Source organism: Callorhinus ursinus, unplaced genomic scaffold, assembly GCF_003265705.2.
Source record: "Callorhinus ursinus isolate GAN/ISIS: 27379988/994484 unplaced genomic scaffold, GSC_fseal_2.0 scaffold4, whole genome shotgun sequence".
NCBI lineage: Eukaryota > Metazoa > Chordata > Mammalia > Carnivora > Otariidae > Callorhinus > Callorhinus ursinus.
In genome coordinates, this window is record NW_027397066.1 from 71,850,776 (window position 1) to 71,870,346 (window position 19,571).

General features: G+C 38.8%; 1 protein-coding gene across 7 annotated transcripts in view; it reads left to right on the forward strand.

Moving 5' to 3' along the window:
- HERC3 (HECT and RLD domain containing E3 ubiquitin protein ligase 3) overlaps nt 1–19,571 on the forward strand; it is a 128,134-nt gene that overhangs the window by 19,799 nt on the left and 88,764 nt on the right. The gene's annotated exons all lie outside the window — the stretch shown is intronic.

The following is a 19,571-nucleotide window of genomic DNA, read 5'->3' on the forward strand; positions in this document are numbered from 1 at the left end:
GATGGATCTAGGATAGGTAGAATGTTTTTAGGAAATTTATCAGTCTGGATGTTATATGTCTATTCAGCTGACATTTTACAGTTCTTCATGAATCTGAGTAAATACCCTTTCATAGCATGTAATGTTGAAATCTTTGGTAACTCTCCAGCAGATAAACTGTCTCCTGTCCTTGCAGATTTTGGATTAGTTTTTTACTCATTTTAAGACATGTATTGCATTTCTATTACAATTATTAAATGACTCATAGCAGTTGAAATTGTTATTGATTTTAATTTGGAGTGTTAGCTAATTATGGAGGCAGTATAATGAATAAGAGCATGGACTCTGGAGCCAGACTGCCTGTATTGTAGTCCCGGCTTTGCCACTCACTGGTTGTGTGATTCTGGAAAAGTTGCTTAACGTCTCTGTGTCCTGGTTTTCTTAGTTGTAAAACGTGGGTAATAATATCTACATATTAGGATTTTGTGAGGATTTAATAAGTTTATCTCAGGTGTTTTTAAGAATGCCTGGCCCAAAGTAAGGACTCAATTAGGTGCTCCCAGTAGTAGTGTGTGGTAACATCTTCCATTACAATTTTTTTGATCTTACTGTTCTAGGATATTAAATTAATAAATTCATTACACATATATATACATAAAAATAAGTACTTTGATCATTTTTATAGGTTCCCTTAACACTATAGGATTTGATGAATGGTCTGTGCATACAGGGGAGGGAGATGCTATAAGCTAGGGTCATTAAGAGAAGCTGCACACATGCTAATTTTTATATTTTGAGTTTTAAAGGATAGTCTTTTTTAAAAAATTTTAAAATTAATTTGTTATTGTTATGTTAATCACCATACATTACATCATTAGTTTTTGATGTAGTGTTCCATGATTCATTGTTTGTGCATTACACCCAGTGCTCCATGCAGAACGTGCCCTCCTTAATACCCATCACCAGGCTAACCCATCCCCCCACCCCCCTCCCCTCTAGAAGCCTCAGTTTGTTTCTCAGAGTCCATAGTCTCTCATGGTTCGTCTCCCCCTCCGATTTCTCCCTCTTCATTCTTCCCCTCCTAAAGGATAGTCTTTATTTTATTTTATTTTTTAAGATTTTTTATTTATTTGAGAGAGCGAGAATGAGAGAGAGAGCATGAGAGGGGTTAGGGTTCGAGGGAGAAGCAGACTCCCTGCTGAGAAGGGAGCCCGATGCGGAACTCCATCCTGGGACTCTGGGATCATGACCTGAGCCGAAGGCAGTCGCTTAACCAACTGAGCCACCCAGGCGCCTTGGATAGTCTTTATTTTAAACTTTTTGGGGTCTTTTACCTTATTGGTCCCAAGAAAACTACCTTGCATATATATTGGCACTCTGTAAAAATGGGTTATCCACATATGGACATGCATACATATATGTTCTCTTTATGCCGTGGTTAACATTGCCTCCAGTATTCTGGTCCAAAATTGCAAAGGGAAATGAAGTGAATTAGGTCACTGTGGACATTATAGTATTCCAAGGGCTACTGTGTGATGCTCCTAGAGGACCGGAAGTGGTTTGGCAACAGTTAGCCAGGTGATTTGATCTTGCCACGGGTCCAGAAAATAGGGCACAATCAATTTATGCTGAGCCCACCTGAATTCTGTGTGGGATTACTTTAGGCTTCTTGTTAGCTTTGATGGGGGGTGAATCTTTGAGCAGGGATCTAAATGACCTGAAAGAAGGTAAGTGGTTTTCCTTTCTACATTCTGCAGTTGCCTAAGAAGAAATCACTTTGGAGTCTGAACCTGTCTGATCCTGTTTTTTTTTTTTTTTTCTTTAAATGGGCCTGTGCTTATGGCCAGGATGCTTTCAGCTGTAAGTAACAGAATACTAAGCTACATTTCTGCAGGAACAATGAGTAAAACTTAGGATCTCTTTATAGAGAGTTCTAGGATTGGTTAAATCAGCACAAGGACACCATTGGGCACGCAGGTGCTTGCCATCTTTCTGTTCTGCCATCTTCAGTCTATTGTCTTTCCTTGGGCTTGCCCCTTCACGGTCACCAGGTGACTGCCACAGTTCCAGGCATCACATTCTCACACAGCTGTATTCAAAGGCAGATGGGAAGGGGAGTTTTCTTTTGTGTCACCTTTCAAAAATGGGGAAAACCTCACCTAGGAACCCCGTTGCGTACATCCTCCTTTGTCTCATTGGCCAGGCCTGGGGTACGTGCCTACCATAGACCAGTCACTGCTGTTCCTGAGTAAGTGAAATAGGAAATATTGGTTTGGCATAGTCAGGTGTCATCTCCTAGGACTGGGGAGGGGCCCAGCAACCCTAAGGGTTCTAGTGCAAGGAGAAAATGGGAGATGGCTAATGGGTAAGCAACACACAGCATCTTCCACAAGGCCCGATTTCATAATGTGTGCAATCTAGGGTCTTTGCCACCTTAAAGTGGAATCATGGCATCTTATTTTTGCTCATATTATAATCTGTAGTTCCTTTTATGAAATCAACAACAACACCTTAACATTGGCCTCGAACAAAACTGATGGCTATCATTATGAGGCAATGACTTTGTAGTGTTTATTATGTATGATATGGAATTGTGTATTTCTTAAGAGTAGCTTTGTATTTAAGTGCTAAGCACAGCGTGGTAGGTACATAGGGTAGGAAATGTGTTAAATAAATACATGTCTCATAGGTTTTACTGTTTTGTTACTTTGCCATGTTCTGTATGGGTTCTGGGAGGTTTCTGGAGTTAGGTCAACAAAGATCAGAATGATCTTTGTTTAAAGAAGATCACAGAATTTTAAGGATGGACGATAAAAGAGTGACTTGAATGGTCAATATTTCCATTCATGAGGCTTCACAGAACTAACATTGGATTTAGTATCACACAGCAGAACTTCTCTAAAGGGAGCTGCAGTAGACTCTGCTACTTCAGCTCAGTAAACTTATCAGTTTAACCTCCCCTTTTTTTTAAAGATTTTATTCATTTGAGAGAGAGAAAAAGCACAAGTGGGGGGAGGGGTAGAGGGAGAAGCAGGCTCCCCACATGATACTCCGCCTGATACCATAATGTGGGACTCGATCCTAGGACTCTAGGATCATGACCTGAGTGGAAGGGAGAGACTTAACCAACTGAGCCACCTAGGCGTCCCCAGTTTAACCCATTTTTAGAAAGACTGCAGAGATCATGAGTGTCCTCAGAACAGTGCCTTTAGCAAGTAGTAACACCTGGGCCATGAATCAGGCATTCATTTATCAGTGATCCTCCTGCATTTAACTGTCACACTAATTTAAAATCATGAAGTGAAGCAAACACTAAAGTATACCCTTTGCAATACCTCCCAGCCCTTACCACCACACCTTTCCCCAGCAGTAAGTAAATTTCCAGGACTGTGAATATCCATTTATTACTATGATTGATACAAATACCTTCCAGTGATAGGAGGCTTTTTTTACTTTAACAGAATGTGTAGCTATGAGTTTATGTATAAGGCAGTGGTGGATGGATGGGAGTGGAGTTTTGTAGTGCTGCAGATTTTTGCTCCTTGCCAATTATCTAGCTCACTGATGTGGTTGTAAGATTTTTTGGGTCTGATTTAGAGCCTGCATTTATCCCCAAGTGCTTTACCAGCAAAGGTCTGCTTTGCCAGTATGCTGTTTTTTGTTTTTTTTTGGATGCCGTAATTAGCCTGTTATATTGAAAGTTTAATTTTCTTTCTTGTGATATTTTTCTCCTTTGATACTCTATTAGGTATTGAAATGAAAACATTTGTAGTGGACTCAGACTTTCAAAGGAATATGATTTACTTCATTAAAATTTGAGAGAGAGAACTTTCCATGAGGTCCAGTCACAATAGCATCTCAGCTGTCAACTATTTGGGGAGTTATGCATGTTGCTAGGAAGAGAGCTCTAAGGCTTTTTATTTTTCCCCCTTAATGTGGCTACGCTAACAGTGACTGTATTTCCTGTGCTGTACTTTTCATCCCCGTCACTTAATCATTCTGTAGTTGGAAGCCTATACTGCCCACTCCCCTTCACCCATTTTGCCCACCACCCCTACCCCCCTTCCCTCTGGCAACCACCAGTTCTCTGTATTTATGGGTCAGTTTCTGCTTTTTTTGCTTGTTTATTCATTTGTTTTTTAGATTCCACATATAAATGAAATCATATGGTATTTGTCTTTCTCTGATTTATTTCACTTAGTATAATACCCTCTAGGTCCATCCATGTTGTCATAAATGGCCTCATTCTTATGGCTGAGTAATATTTTGCCAAATGCATGTATGCCACATCTTCTTTATCCATTTATCTGTCGATGGACACCTGGGTTGCTTTCATATCTCGGCTATTATAAATAATGTTATCATACACATGGGGGTGCATATAGCTTTTCTAATCAGTGTTCTTGCTTTCTTTGGGTAAATACCCACTAGTGAAATGTATGAAATTTCTGTTTTTAATTTTTTGAGGTGCCTCCATACCATTTTCCATAGTGGCTGCACCAATTTAGGGCTCCTTTTTAAAACCTCTTTTCAAAGTCATATTAATGAGAGCTTGCAGAGAGTCCTTAACAATTTAAAGAACCTGTTTCCCACTTTGCATAGATTTGTGGTCAATGTACTTTCTCACGTGAGAAGAATTTATCATTGATTGGTTTGGAATCGGCCTAGTGCTGTATGAATAGTGCTGATCATGGTTAAATAGATTGTGCTGAATGAGACAGCAAGTTCTCCATTCTGCCTGTACTCAGAGGCTGTGGGGCACACATTCAAAGTAGTGCAGGAACATGGGGCTCATTATGCTCTTAGACGCAAGTTCCCTGGTTTCCTTTGGGAGGTGAAGGCTGCTGATGGGCCACGGTGGGTCTCCTCCAAGCCTAGCTGGAAGTAAGACTATTGGCAACCAGGAAAAGAGAAAGGAGAGATAGGAAAAGTGGAAAGAGCAGTCATGCTGAGCTCACCAGGAGGCACAAGTTAAAAGCTCTTTTTTTTCATATGGTGGAAAGAATGCTGAGTTAATTATGGAATGTTTCTGTTTACTGTGAGGTGGCACATGATAGAGATACCCCAAACCAGGGACACCTGGGTGGCTCAGTCGGTTAAGCGTCTGCCTTCAGCTAGGGTCATAATCTCAGGGTCCTGGGATCAAGTCCAGCATCGGGCTCCCTGCTCAGCGGGGAGTCTGCTTCTCCCTCTGCCCCTCCCCTTGCTTATTCTCTCTCTCTCCCCCCACAAATAAATTAAAATCTAAAAAAAAAAAAGGATATCCCAAACTAGCTAGTCATGCATGAGAAGTTGGAAGTTTTTTTTTTTTTAAAGGTTTTTTTTATTTATTCATTCAAGACACAGAGAGAGAGTATGAGCAGGGGGAGAAGCAGGCCCCCCGCTGAGCAGGGAGCCCGATGTGGGGCTCCGAGGACCCTGGGATCACGACCTGAGCTGAAGGCAGACGCTTAACCATCTGAGCCACCCAGGCGCCCCAAGTTTTTTTTTTTTTTTTTTTTTTAAAGATTTTATTTCTTTGACAGAGAGAGACACAGTGAGAGAGGGAACACAGCAGGGGGAGTGGGAGAGGGAGAAGCAGGCTTCCCGCCAAGCAGGATCCTGATGCGGGGCTTGATCCCAGGACCCTGGGATCATGATCTGAGCTGAAGGCAGACGCTTAATGACTGAGCCACCCAGGCGCCCTGAGAAGTTGGAATTTTTATTGTGATGTCTTGATGAGTGTTAGTCCACGCTTTACACATCTTTCTGTTCTTTGTTCTTCATTGAAGGTAGTTTCTGAAGCACAAGAGCTTTGACGAATGCATTTAGTATTTCCATGTGGAGACAATAGTGGTGAACGGTATATGAGTATACATATTCTGGCTATTTTATGCTCTCCTTTTGGTTACTGCGTATAATTCAGATCAACTGGATGCCTGTCTCCTTTCTTTACTATTCTAGCTTGTCATTAAGCATTGGCTACCCTCTCTATGGAGGAGGACTCATCTGTAGGCTTTGTAAAGCTTTTGTAAATAGCTACTTTTTATATTTCTAAAGGTGCATCAGCAGCATAGGTTGAATGAGGGGAGGGTGCCAGTACACATCACCCAGGATTGGGCAGGACCACTGGACCCATAGAATTTCTTTCCCTTGTCATTTTATGAGCTCAAGAAAAAGCCAAACTCTTAGTCCATCTCCTCATTGCCCATCCTTTTGTTAAATCACTTTATGAATTACCATTTAACTGCCTTGATTAGGTATTTTGGGTCAGAAAAACACTATTTCAAGTTTGTCCACAGTTTAAATGCACCACTGACTTTGGCAGTGTTCCAGCCAAACAGCTGTCTAGAGACCTTCTTAGGATTGACCCTAAAGTGTCAGTGGCGGGGGGATGGGTGGGGGGAGCATCAGGCTTCAGTGCACATGGATGAAACCAACCAGTGAAAGATCTGTGACAGGAAAGACTGGAGGGAGCCCAAGACTTAAATGAATTCTTCTCTGTTCTAGTTTAAGTGCCTCCTCTCTGTCCCTTGCTCTGAACTGGTTGTCATCATGACCAGGCCAGAGCCACAAATCAAGAAGCCATCGGTCGTGCTTCATTTTTGTTGTTCTCTTCCCTTATGGAATTCTTGACTATGTATGTCTCAGTTTTGTGTAATTTGCATGTTTATATTAAGGACTAGGGCACTTTGACTTTCTTTACACTTTTGTGTAGGATTTATTTCTGGTCGAGAATGCATGGCTGCCCAGGTGAGTCGGGCACATGATACCAGAGCATTTCAGTGGGAAAGGATTGTTTACTTAATACGTGGAATTGATACAGTTGGCTGTTTATCTGCAAATAGACCTAGACCCCCTAGCTCCCGCCATATTCAAAAGTAACTTCCAGATGTATGAAGGACATAAATGTAAAAAGTAAAACTACAAAAATGATAGGAAAAAAATTAGGGGACTGTGTTTAGAATTGGGGGTTCTAAAGTGAGACAGGTAGTCCAGAAGCCATAAAGGAAATGATGGGCAGATTTGCATGGAATTAAATTTTTTTTCTGTGATATAAAGCATTCATGAATAAAACCAAAAGATGAGTCTAGACTGAGAGAAATCATGCCATGAATTGCCAGGTAAAAGTTCCATATCTCAAATATAGCAGAGCATCTTCAAGTTGATAAGAAAAAGATAAGGAACCCTTTAATAAAATGGACATTTTACAGAGGAGCACTTAAAATTGCCAATGAATATATGCAAATATGTTCAGGGAAATGAAGATTAAAATGAGATACCATTTTTTCCATCCATTTGATTGGCAAAAAAATTTCAATTTTTTTCCAATACCACTGCTCACTGGTATTGGAAAATGGGTGCTGTCATGTACTAATTGAGGAAGTGTGAGCTGCTACAGTCTTTTTGTAAATCAACTCGCTGTATTTAGTAAAATTTAAAATGGTTATACCTTTTGAATAAGCAGTTCTATTTTTAAGTTTCCTTACACAAATAAAAATGTTAATATATAGCAGAAGGAAATATTTCTAAGAATGCTTACTGCAGCAGTGTTTTCAGTGGCAAAGTAATGAAAACAGCTTGCTCATACTCCAGGGAAGAGGTTGAATAAATATAACGGACAGTCACAAGTTCAAACTTTTAGGTACCATCTTTATACTGTTGACTCACAAATTATTTCCAGCCTCATTTTCACTGAATTCTAGACTTGGTGTCCATTTACAGTCTCCACTTGGATGTGTAATTGGCATCTTAAGCTTAACAGATCCCAAGCCAAACCCTGTTTTTCCCTCAAACCTGTTCCCCACCTATTTTCTCAATTTTTGTAAATGGCAGTTCCAGCTGTCAGGTCAAAAACCTTGAAGGCATCCCTGAACCCACCTCCCTTACTTCACTACCCTGTGAATTTCTCCCCCTGCCCCACCAAGCCCCAGCACCTCCTGTTTCCCTTCCCCACTTTGCTTTTCTTCATAGTTTAGACCTACCTCATATACTGCTTTCTCTCTGTGTCTCTCTCTTATATTTGTTTAAGCTCCATGAGGATCAGGGCTATTTTGTATCTCCCAACACCTAGAATAGTGTCTGGCATATGTAAGTGCTGCCTTCAGGAATTGTTTTTTGAATAAATGAGTGATTATATTATAGAAAGAAACAAAGTTTCCAATTAAGGAGTATAGGATCCCTTTTTGTACAAATAAAATCAAACCAAATAGGTCAGAGAAAGGCAAATGCCATATTAGCTGTTATGTGTGGATCCAAAAAAAAGGGAAAAAGAAACCCAAGCTCTTACGTACAGAGAACAGTTAGTGGTTGCCAGAGGCAGGGGTAGAGAGGGGTGGGTGAAACAGGAGAAGGTGGTCAAAAGGTGCAAGTCCTGAGGATGTGATATATAGCGTAGCGAGTTTAGCAGACGGTATTGTATATTTGAAAGTTGCTAAGAGAGTAGATCTTAAAAGCTGTCATAACAAGAAAAAAATTGTAATTAGGTATGGTGATGGATGTTACCTAGACTTATTGTGGTGATCATCTCGCAGTATATACAAATATCGAATCATTATGTTGTATATAATATAATGTTGTATGTCAGTTATTCCTCAAATCAGAAAAGTTCATTGCAGCTCCCTGAGAAAAAAGTCAACCCAAAACTTTATTGAAAAAAAAATGATGTCCCTTTGATTTTTCCTTCCTGTGACTCTAATGTGGAATTTATTTGTAGACAGGCTTACATGGCTTCAGCTGTCGGGCATTTGCATTGGCCTGTAGTGAGCTCCCTGTCTACAGAGGTGAAGCTGTGAGAAAGAAGGGCACTCCTAGAAAGACTGCCTGCACTCCTGCAGCAGATTTGCCTGATTTGCTTTTGGGGAAGTATTTATGAAATCAGTTGGAAGTACAGTTGATTCTTGAACAACACAGGGGTTGGGGGTACTGACCCCTATGCTGTCGAAAATCCGTGTATAACTTTTGCCTTCCCCAAAACTTAACTACAAATAGCCTACTGTTGACTGGAAGCCATGCTGATAACATAAAGGGTCGATTAACATGTGTTTTGTAGGTTATATGTATTATGTACTGTATTCTTAGAATAAAGTAAGCTAGAGAAAGGAAAATGTCGTTAAGAAAATCATAAGGGGAGAAAATACATTTATAGGAGCATACTGTATTTGTCAAAAAAAAATCCATATGTCAGTGGACCCATGTAGTTCAAACCTATGGTATTCAGGGGTCAACTGTATATTGTTGGTGCGGGGGACCCAAATATATTGAGTATTGATATCCTACAGTGTCTTAGTTCCCTTACCCAAATATATATTGAGTTTCTTTTGTCTCTTAAAACTATAAGTATTCCAGAATGAAGTCATGATTACCTCTGTGGTAGATAATTACTCTTGCATTTTAATGACAGACTGCTGACTTAGGCTTGTACTCATCCTCCACCCTGAGACATCTTTGTTTTTAATAATAGCTTTATTGAGATATAATTCACATAGCATACAATTTACTCACTTTTAAGGTATACAATTCAGTGGTTTTTAGTATATTCAGAGTTGTGCAGCCATCACCATGATCAATTTTATTTTATTTTATTTTTTTTAAAGATTTATTTATTTATTTATTTGAAAGAGAGAGAATGAGAGAGAGAGAGGGAGCACATGAGAGGGGGGAGGGTCAGAGGGAGAAGCAGACTCCCCGCTGAGTAGGGAGCCCGACACGGGACTCGATCCTGGGACTCCAGGATCATGACCTGAGCCGAAGGCAGTCGCTTAACCAACTGAGCCACCCAGGCGCCCACCATGATCAATTTTAGAACATTTTCATCACCCCAAAGGAGACCTCATACCATTAGCCGTCATCCAACTCTTCTCCATTTCCCAACCACTGGCCTTGGGCGACCACTAATCTACTTTTGGCCTTCACAGATTTGCCTATTCCGGACATTTTATATAAATGAAATCATGCGATATATGGTTTTCTGTGACTGGCTCATTTTAATTTAGCATGTTTTTAAGATTGACAGCATATATTTCATTTCTTTTTGTTGACAAATAATATTTCATTGCATAGATATATCGCATTTTGTTCATATGTGGTCCATTGATGGGCTTTTAGGATATTATTAATAATGCTGCTATGGACATTTGTGTACAAGTTTTTGTGTGGATATATGTTTTCATTTCTCTTAGGTATATACCTAGGAGTGGAATTGTTGGGTCATAGGGTAACTAGGTTTAACTTTTTTTGAGGCACTGCCAACTACTTTCCAAAGTGGTTGCACCATTTTACATTCTTGTTAGCAGAGTATGAGGGTGTGAGAGATTTTTTAAAAATCAGATCTGTCCATAAGAGTGCCTACCTCAAGAGTCCCTGGTACATAGGAAGCAGGAAATAAGTGCTAGAAATTTTAGTATTATTGTTATAGCGGGTGCTCCATGTGTATAACAAGTTCAGAATCAGTGCAGTGTTTTGTGTGACAAAATGCATATAATGTAAAATTCACTGTCCTGTCCATTTTTTAGTGTACAGTTCAGTGGTATTAAATACATTATAAGGTTGTGCTACCATTACCACCATCTGTTTTTTTTTCTTTTTTTTTTTAAGATTTTTAAATTTTATTTATTTGATAGAGAGATACAGCGAGAGAGGGAACATAAGCAGGGGGAGTGGGAGAGGGAGAAGCAGGCTTCCCGCTGAGCAGGGAGCCCGATGTGGGGCTTGATCCCAGGACCCTGGGACCATGACCTGAGCTGAAGGCAGATGCTTAGTGACTGAGCCATCCAGGCGCCCCCACCATCTGTTTCTAAAACTCTCTTTCCATCTTGTAAAACTGAAACAGTCACGCTCCATGTGTCCCCTCAGACGCCTGGCAGCACCATTCTGTGTTCTGATTTTTGACTAAACTACTTCATATAAGTGGAATCATACAGTATTTGTCTTTTTGTGATTGTCTTATTTCATTTAGCATAATTGCCTCAAGTTTTATCAGTGTTGTAGCATGTGTCAAAAGTTCCTTCCTTTTTAAGCCTGAGAAATATTCCATACTATGATATACTGCATTTTGTTATCCATTCATCTGTCAGTGGACATTTTGATTGCTTCCATGTTTTAGCTATTTTGAATAATACTTCTAAGAACAGGGGTGTACAAATATATTTTTGAGACCCTGCTTCCAGATCTTTTGGGCATATACCCAGGAGTGGAATTGCTGTATCATCTGGTAATTCTATTTTTAATCTTTTGAGGAACCCCCATCCTGTTTTCCACAGGGGCTGCACCATTTTACATTCCCACCCACAGTGCACAGGGCTTCCAATTTCTCCTCATCCTCATCAACACTTGTTATTTTCTGTTTTTCTGATAGTAGCCATCCTAATGGGTGTGAGGTGGTATCTCATTATATTTTGATGTGCATTTCCTTAATGAGTAGTAATGTTGAACATCTTTTCATGTGCTTATGGGCCATTTAAGTATCTTCTTTTTTTTTTTTTTTTAAGATTTTATTTATTTGACAGAGAGAGACACAGCAAGAACGGGAACACAAGCAGGGGGAGTGGGAGAGGGAGAAGCAGGCTTCCTACGGAGCAGGGAGCCCGATGCGGGGCTTGATCCCAGGATCTCAGCCTAATGACTGAGCCACCCAGGCGCCCCTTATTTAAGTATCTTCTTTGGAGAAATGTGTGTTCAAGTCCTTTCCACTTTTTGAATTGGGTTGTTTATCTTTTTGTTGTTAAGTCTTAGGGGTTTTCTGTATATTCTGGATATTATTCTCTTATCAGATATGCAAGTTGCAAAGATTTTCTCCCATTTTGTGAGGTGCCTTTTTACTCTGTTGAAAGTGTCTTTTGATGCACAATTTTTTTGTTGTTGTCATGAAGTCCAATTTACCTTTTTGTTTTCTTTTTTTGCCTGTGCCTTTGGCGTCATAGCCAAGAAATCCAAATGCCAAATCCAGTGTCATGAAGCTTTTCAATGCAATATTTTCTAACATTAGAATCGTTTGGACAATTAAAAAAACTACACAAAACATGCGGTCTTCCAAAATTTGCTGATTCAAGTGGCTAGGATGGACTTAGGTGTATGTGTTCAGAAAAAAGACTCCCTTTTGAGTACTGACTCCGAGGAAGCTGTTCTAGGCCCTCTCAGGCTGGTTTGGTTACTCATCCTTTGTCCTCATAATATGCTGTACACAATTTTGTCATTGGATTTACCTCACTATAATATAATCTTTAAGTCTGTCTTCTGTTAGAGATTTTGAGTCATGATGGATGGATGGATGGGTGGGTGATGTAATAACCAGCTATTTATCACTCGGGGCACATCTTGGATGTTCCCTCTTCCAAGAAGCCTCTTGGGGGTGCCTGAGTGGCTCAGTTGGTTAAGCATCTGCCTTCAGCTCATGTCATGATCCCAGGGTCCTGGGATCATGCCCTGCATCAGGCTCCTTGCTCAGTGGGGAGCCTACTTCTCCTTCTCCCTCTCCCCCTGCTTGTGTTCTCTCTCTCTCTCTCCCTCTCTCTGTCAAATAAATAAAATCTTGAAAAGAAAAGAAAAGAAGAAGCCTCTCCTCTCTCTCCCCCATGCATGGGCTGGATTAGATGCCTGTCACATGGGCTGCCTTTAGCAGCCTGCACATGGTACTGTAACATGAATTTGCATGCTTTGTTTGCCTCTTCAGTTAGAGGCAGAGGACAGAGCTGTATCTTATTTGACAATCGCTTCAAATGGTGTTGGGAAAACTGGACAGCAACATGCAGAAGAATGAAACTGGACCACTTTCTTACATCATACATGAAAATAAATTCAAAATGGATGAAAGACCTAAATGTGAGACAGGAATCCATCAAAATCCCAGAGGAGAATACAGACAGCAGCCTCTGTGACCTCGGCTATAGCAACTTATGACTAAACACATCACTGGATGCAAGGGAAAACAAAGCAAAAATGTATTATTGGGAGTTCATCAAGATAAAAAGTTTCTGCACAGGAGCATCTGGGTGGCTCATATGGTTAAGTGTGCCTTGGCTCAGGTCATAATCTCAGGGTCCTGGGATCGAGCCCCACGTCAGGCTCCCTGCTCAGCAGGGAGTCTGCTTCTCCCTCTGCACCTCCCCCACCCTGGCCACTCGTATGGTTTCTCTCTCAAATAAATAAAATCTTAAAAAAAAAAAAAGCTTCTGCATGGCGAAGGAGACAATCAACAAAACTAAAAGGCAGCCTTTGGAATGAATGAAGATATTTGCAAGTGACATATCTGATAAGGGGTTGGCATCCAAAATCTGTAAAGAACTTAATAAACTCAACACCCCAAAACCAAATAATCCAGTTAAGAAATGTACAGAAGAGGGGCGCCTGGGTGGCTCAGTTGGTTAAACCGCTGCCTTCAGCTCAGGTCATGATCCCAGGGTCCTGGGATCGAGCCCCACATCGGGCTCCCTGCTCATGCAGGAAGCCTGCTTCTCCCTCTGCCTGCCGCTCCCCCTGCTTCTGCTCTCTCTCTCTCTTGCTCTCTCTGTGTGTCAAATAAATAAATAAAACCTTTTAAAAAAATGGACAGAAGACATGAATAGACATTTTTCCAAAGAAGACATCCAGATGGCCAACAGACACATGAAAAGATGCTCAACATCCCTTGGCATCAGGGAAATACAAATCAAAACCATGATGAGATACCACCTCACACCAGTCAGAATGGCTAAAATTAACAACACAGGAAACAACAGTGTTGGCGAGGATGCGGAGAAAGGGGAACCCTCTTACACTGTTGGTGGGAATGCAAGCTGGTACAGCCACTCTGGAAAACAGCATGGAGGTTCCTCAAAAAATTAAAAAGAGAACTACCAGCAATAGCACCTTTAGGTATTTACCCAAAGGACACAAAGTACTGATTCGAAGGGATACATGATACTGATGTTTATAGAAACAGTATCAACAATAGCCAAACTATGGAGAGAGCCCAAATGTCCATTGACTGATGAATAAAGAATTGTGGTATATATACACAATGGAGTATTACTTAGCCATCAAAAAGAAAAAAATCTTGCTATTTGCAACGACCTGGGTGGAGGTAGTATATAATGCTAAGTGAAATAAGTCAGAAAGACAAATACCATATGATTTCACTCATGTGAATTTAAGAAACAAAACAGATCAACATATGGGAGGGGAAAAAAAAAAAAGAGAAGGAAACAAACCATAAAAGACTTTTTTTTTTTGGCTTGATCAAAACTAAATACATATGTATAAGTTTTTAGGTTTAAACAGATCATTAAATAATCGAATAATTTTTTTCTTTTTATTTAACATATAAGGTATTTGTTTTAGGAGTACAGGTCTGTGATTCATCAGTCTTACACAACACCCACCACAACACATACACTCCCCAATGTCTATCACCCAGCCACACCATCCTGCCACCCCCAACCCTCAGTTTGTTTCCTAAGATTAACCATAAAGAGACTCTTAACTCTAGGGAACAAACTGAGGGTTGATGGAGGGAGGTGGGTTGGGCTAGTGGGTGATGGGTATTGAAGAGGGCACTTGTGATGAGCACTGGGTGTTGTATATAAGTGATGAGTCACTGAATTCTACTGAAACCAGTATTGCACTGTGTGTTAACTAGAATTTAAATAAAAATTTGGGGAAAAAAACCCCATACCTTATTTGTCTTTTGATCTCTAATGTATATAGAATCTTGTAGATGATAAACTCATATTTTATTTTGGTGTGTGTATTGGGTTTTAAAATCTGCTTCCGTGGACGCCTGGGTGGCTCGGTTGGGCAACTGCCTTCGGCTCAGGTCATGATCCTGGAGTCCTGGGATCGAGTCCCGCATCGGGCTCCCTGCTCAGCGGAGAGTCTGCTTCTCCCTCTGACCCCCCTCCCTCTTGTGCTCTCTATCTCTCATTCTCTCTCTCTCTAATAAACAAAAAAATCTTTAAAAAAAAATAAAATCTGCTTCCCTGAGATGTAATTTACATGCAATAGGATTCACCAATTCTAAATGTATAATTTAATGGGTTTTAACAGTCATAGAGAAAAAAGTGGCCATCACAATCATGATAGAGAACACTTCTTTTATCCCAAACCTTTCTTGTGCTTCCAGTTTTTTCCCTACATCTGCTTTTTGTTGTTATAGTTTTGACTTTTCTAGGATTTTATATAAATGGAATCATATATAATCTTTTGTGTCTGGCTTTTTAGAATAATGCCTTTGAGATTCATATATTATTGCATATGTTAGTTTGTAGGGTTTTGTTGCTGAACAGTATTCCACTTTATAGATATGTCACGTTGTTTATTTATCAGTTAATGGACTTTTTTTTTCCAAATTTGGGCCGTTTTGAGTAAAACTGCTAAGAATGTCTGAGTACAGTTTTTTGGGTAGATATATATTTTGATTTTTCTTGGGTAAATTCCTAGGAATTTTTCCTTAGGTAACTTTATGAGAAACTGCCAGATTTCCACAGTGACAGTACTATTTTAAATTTCTACCAGCAGTTCATGAGAGTTCTAGTTTCTTCCCATCCTCAGCATCACTTGGTATTGTCCATCTTTTTAATTTTAGCCATTCAAATTACTATGCAATAGAATCTCCTTGTTTTAATATGCATTTCACTAATGACTAATGATTTTGAGCAACTTTTCATATGCTTATTTTATCTTAATAATATATCTTATTTTTGGCAAAGTGTATATTCAAGTATGTTGCCCATTTAAAAAAAAATCAAAGTGCTTGCCTTAATCTTTTTTTAAAAGATTTTATTTTTAAGAATCTCTGCACCCAATGTGGGGCTCAAACTCACAATCCTGAGATCAAGAATCATTTGCTCTTCTGAGTCAGCCAGGCATTCCATTGCTTATCTTATTCTTAAGATATAATAGTTATCTACATATTCAGGGTAGAAGATTTTTATCAAATATTTTACAAATATCGGGTCGCCTGGGTGGCTCAGTCGTTAAGCATCTGCCTTCAGCTCAGGTCATGATTCCAGGGTCCTGGGATCGAGCCCTGCATCGGGTTCCCTGCTCCGCAGGAAGCCTGCTTCTCCCTCTCCCACTCCCCCTGCTTGTATTCCCTCTCTCGCTGTGTCTCTCTCTGTCAAATAAATAAATAAAATCTTTAAAAAAAAATATTTTGCAAATATCCCAATCTGTGGTTTTCCTTTTCATTTTTTTTTGACAGTGTCTTTTGAAGAACAACAAAAAATTGTTTTTTGAAGAACAAAAATTGTTTTGATGAAATACAATTATGAATTTTTACTTTTAGGATTCATGTTTTTTGTGTTTTAAGAATTTTACCTAACCCAAGATAACAGTGATTTTTCTTCTAAGTTTCCTTCATCAAATTTTATAGTTTAGCTATATATATATAAAACAGCTCATGATCTGTTTCAATTTAACATTTTGTATGTTTGTGAGATCATGGTCAAAGTTCATTTTTTGCGTATAGATATCCATTTTCAGCACCATTGTTGAAAAAAAGACTTTAACTCCCATTGAATTACCCTGGCACCTTTGAAAATTAGTTGGCCATGTGTATACTGGTCTATCTCTAGACATTCTATTCTGTTAATCTACATATCTACCCTTAGTACTACACTAATCTTGAAAGTATGTAATGCAGATTGTCTAAATCCTCTTTTTCTTTTTCAGAATATTTTGGCTATTCTAGAAATAAGTCAGAGAAAGACAAATACCATATGATTTCACTCATATGTAGAGTTCTTTTTAAGATTTTATTTATTTATTTGTCAGAGAGAGAGAGGAGAGAAAGCACAAGCAGGGGTAGTGGCAGGCAGAGGGAGAAGCAGGCTCCCTGCCAAGCAAGGAGTCCTACATGGGACTCGATCCCAGCACCCTGGGACCTTGACCTGAGCCGAAGGCAGACGCTTAACCAACTGAGCCATCCAGGTGTCCCTCATATGTAGAATTTAAGAAACAAAACAGATGAACATAGAGGAAGGGAAGGAAAAATAAAATAAGACAAAAATAGAGAAGGAGGCAAACTGTAAGGGACTCTTAACTATAGGGAACAAACTGAGGATTGCTGGAGGGGAGGTGGGTGGGTAGATGGGGTAACTGGGTCATGGGCATTAAGGAGGGCACTTGAAGTAATGAGTGCTGGGTGTTTGTGCAACTGATGAGTCACTGAATTCTACCTCTGAAACTGATAATACACTATATATTAAATTGAATTTAAATAAAAAAATTTAAAAAAATAATATTTTGGCTATTCTAGGTCCTTGGCTTTGCATATATATTTGGGAATCAGCATTTCGGTTTTTACCAGAAAGCCTGCTGGGATTTTCATTGGGATTACTTTTGAATCACCCGATTTGGGGTATATGTCCCCATTTTCTGGGTCATCTTTAATTTCCTTAGCAATATTTTGTACTTCCCAGTGAATAGGCCTTGTACATATTTTTGTTTCTAAGTACTCATATATTTGATTTGATTATACATGGTGTTTTAAAAACAATTTAATTTTTAATTTCTTTGGTATTATATAGAAATATGGTTAATTTTTTGTATATTGATCTTGAATCACCTTGTTAAACTCTCTTAATAGTTCTAGTAGCATTTTTTTTGGTGTGGATTCCTAATGAATTTCTACATAAATGATAGTGTTGTCTACAAGTCAGTTTTATTCCTTCCTTCCATCCTTCCTTCCTTTAATTTCTTCCTTCCTATGTGTTTTCTTTCATCTTTCTTCCTTATTTTACGGAGTGAACTCTAGTACAGTGATGAATAGAAGTGATAAAAGTAGATATCCTTGTCTTGTTCCTGATCTTAGAGGGAAAGCATTCATTTTCACTGTTAAGTGTTTTTTTGTTAGCAGTGGGTTGTTCTTGGATTCCTTTTATCAAGTTGTGAAAGATCCCTAATATTTACTAATTTTTTTAAACTGTGAGTGTTGAATTTTGTGAAATGCTGTTCTCAACCTATTGAAGTGATTGTATGGATTTTCATTTTTAGTCTGCTGAGTGGTAAATTACATGAATTGTGTTTGTATGTTAAATTGAACTTGCATTCCTGGGATAAATCTCACTTGGTGATTTTTACATATTCTTTTGATTCCTAAAAATTTGGCAAGGTTTGTGCATCAGCATTCATGAGGATTATTGATTTTCTTTTCTTTTAATGTCTTTGGTTTTGTTCTGTGGGTAATGCCAGCCTCATACAATGAGTTGGGAAGTGTTCCCTTTAGTTTTCTGGAAGAGTTTGTCTATATTTTATGTAAGCTTATTACAGGTTATTATTTTTTCTTTAAATGGTTGGTAGAGGGCACCTGGGTGGCTCAGTCACTTAAGCATCTGCCTTCGGCTCAGGTCATGATCCCGGAGTCCCAGGATCGAGCCCCACATTGGGCTCCCTGTTCAGTAGGAAGTCTGCTTCTCCCTCTCCCCCTGCCCTTCCCCCTGCTTCTTCTCTCTTTTGCTCACTCACTCTCTCTCAGATAAATAAATAAATAAAATCTTAAAAAAAAATGGTTGGTAGAATTACCACTGAAGTCCTCTGAGCCTAGAGATTTCTTTGGAGAGCATTTTTAATTATAATTTAAATCCTTAAAAAACATACAGGGGTAATCAGATTACCTATTTTGTCTTAGGTGAGTTTTCATAGCTTGTGTCTTTCAAGGAATTTGTCTACTTCACTTAAGTTGTCACATTTTGGGGCATAAAATTTTTCATAATGTCCCCTTGTTTTCCTTTTCATGTCTGTAAGATCTGTGTTTCTGATATAGATAATTTGTGTATTCTTTCTTTGCTTCCTGATTGGACTGGGTAGAGGTTAATCATTTTTACTGATAATTTCAAAGCAAAAGTTTTTGGATTCAATGATTTTTTTTTCTATTTTATTGGTTTGTGCTGTTACTGTTTTCTTTCTTCTACTTACTTGGTGCTTAATGCACTATTTTTTCCAGTTTCTTAATGTGGGAATTTAAATCACTGATTTGTCACTTTTATTCTTTTCTAGAAAATAAGCATTTCATGCTAAAAATTTCCTTTTAAGCTTCACTTTATTCAGCAGTATTCTACAAATTCTCACTGGATCTGTTCTTACTTAGTACTCAAGATACTTTATAATAATTTCTCTTATGATTTCTTTTTTCACCTATGCATTATTTATAGTACGTAGTTAAATATCCAAATACATGGAGATTTTACTGACATTTTTCATTTAATGATTTCTAGTTTAATACTCTGTGGTCAGAGTACATATTTTGTATGATTTCAGGCCTGTTAAAATTATTTAGATTTGTATTATAGCCCAAAATGTGGTCTATTTTGGTGAATGTTCTGTGGTGCCATTGGAAAGAATGTATATTTTGCTGTTGATGCGTAGAGTGTTTTATAAATATCAATTAGGTCAAGTTGGCTGACAGTGTTGTTCAGTATTCTTTATACTTACTGATTTTGTGTCTGCTTGTTCTATGCATTAGTGAGAGTATAGTGTTTAAATCTTTGACTATCATTGTTGATTTGCTTATTTCTTCTTTTGGCTAAGTTTTGCTATAGATATTTTGAAACTGTATTATTAGGTATATACACATTTAAGATTATTAGGTCTTCTTGATGAATTGTTCCTTTTAATGTCATGAAATGTCATTCTTTTTT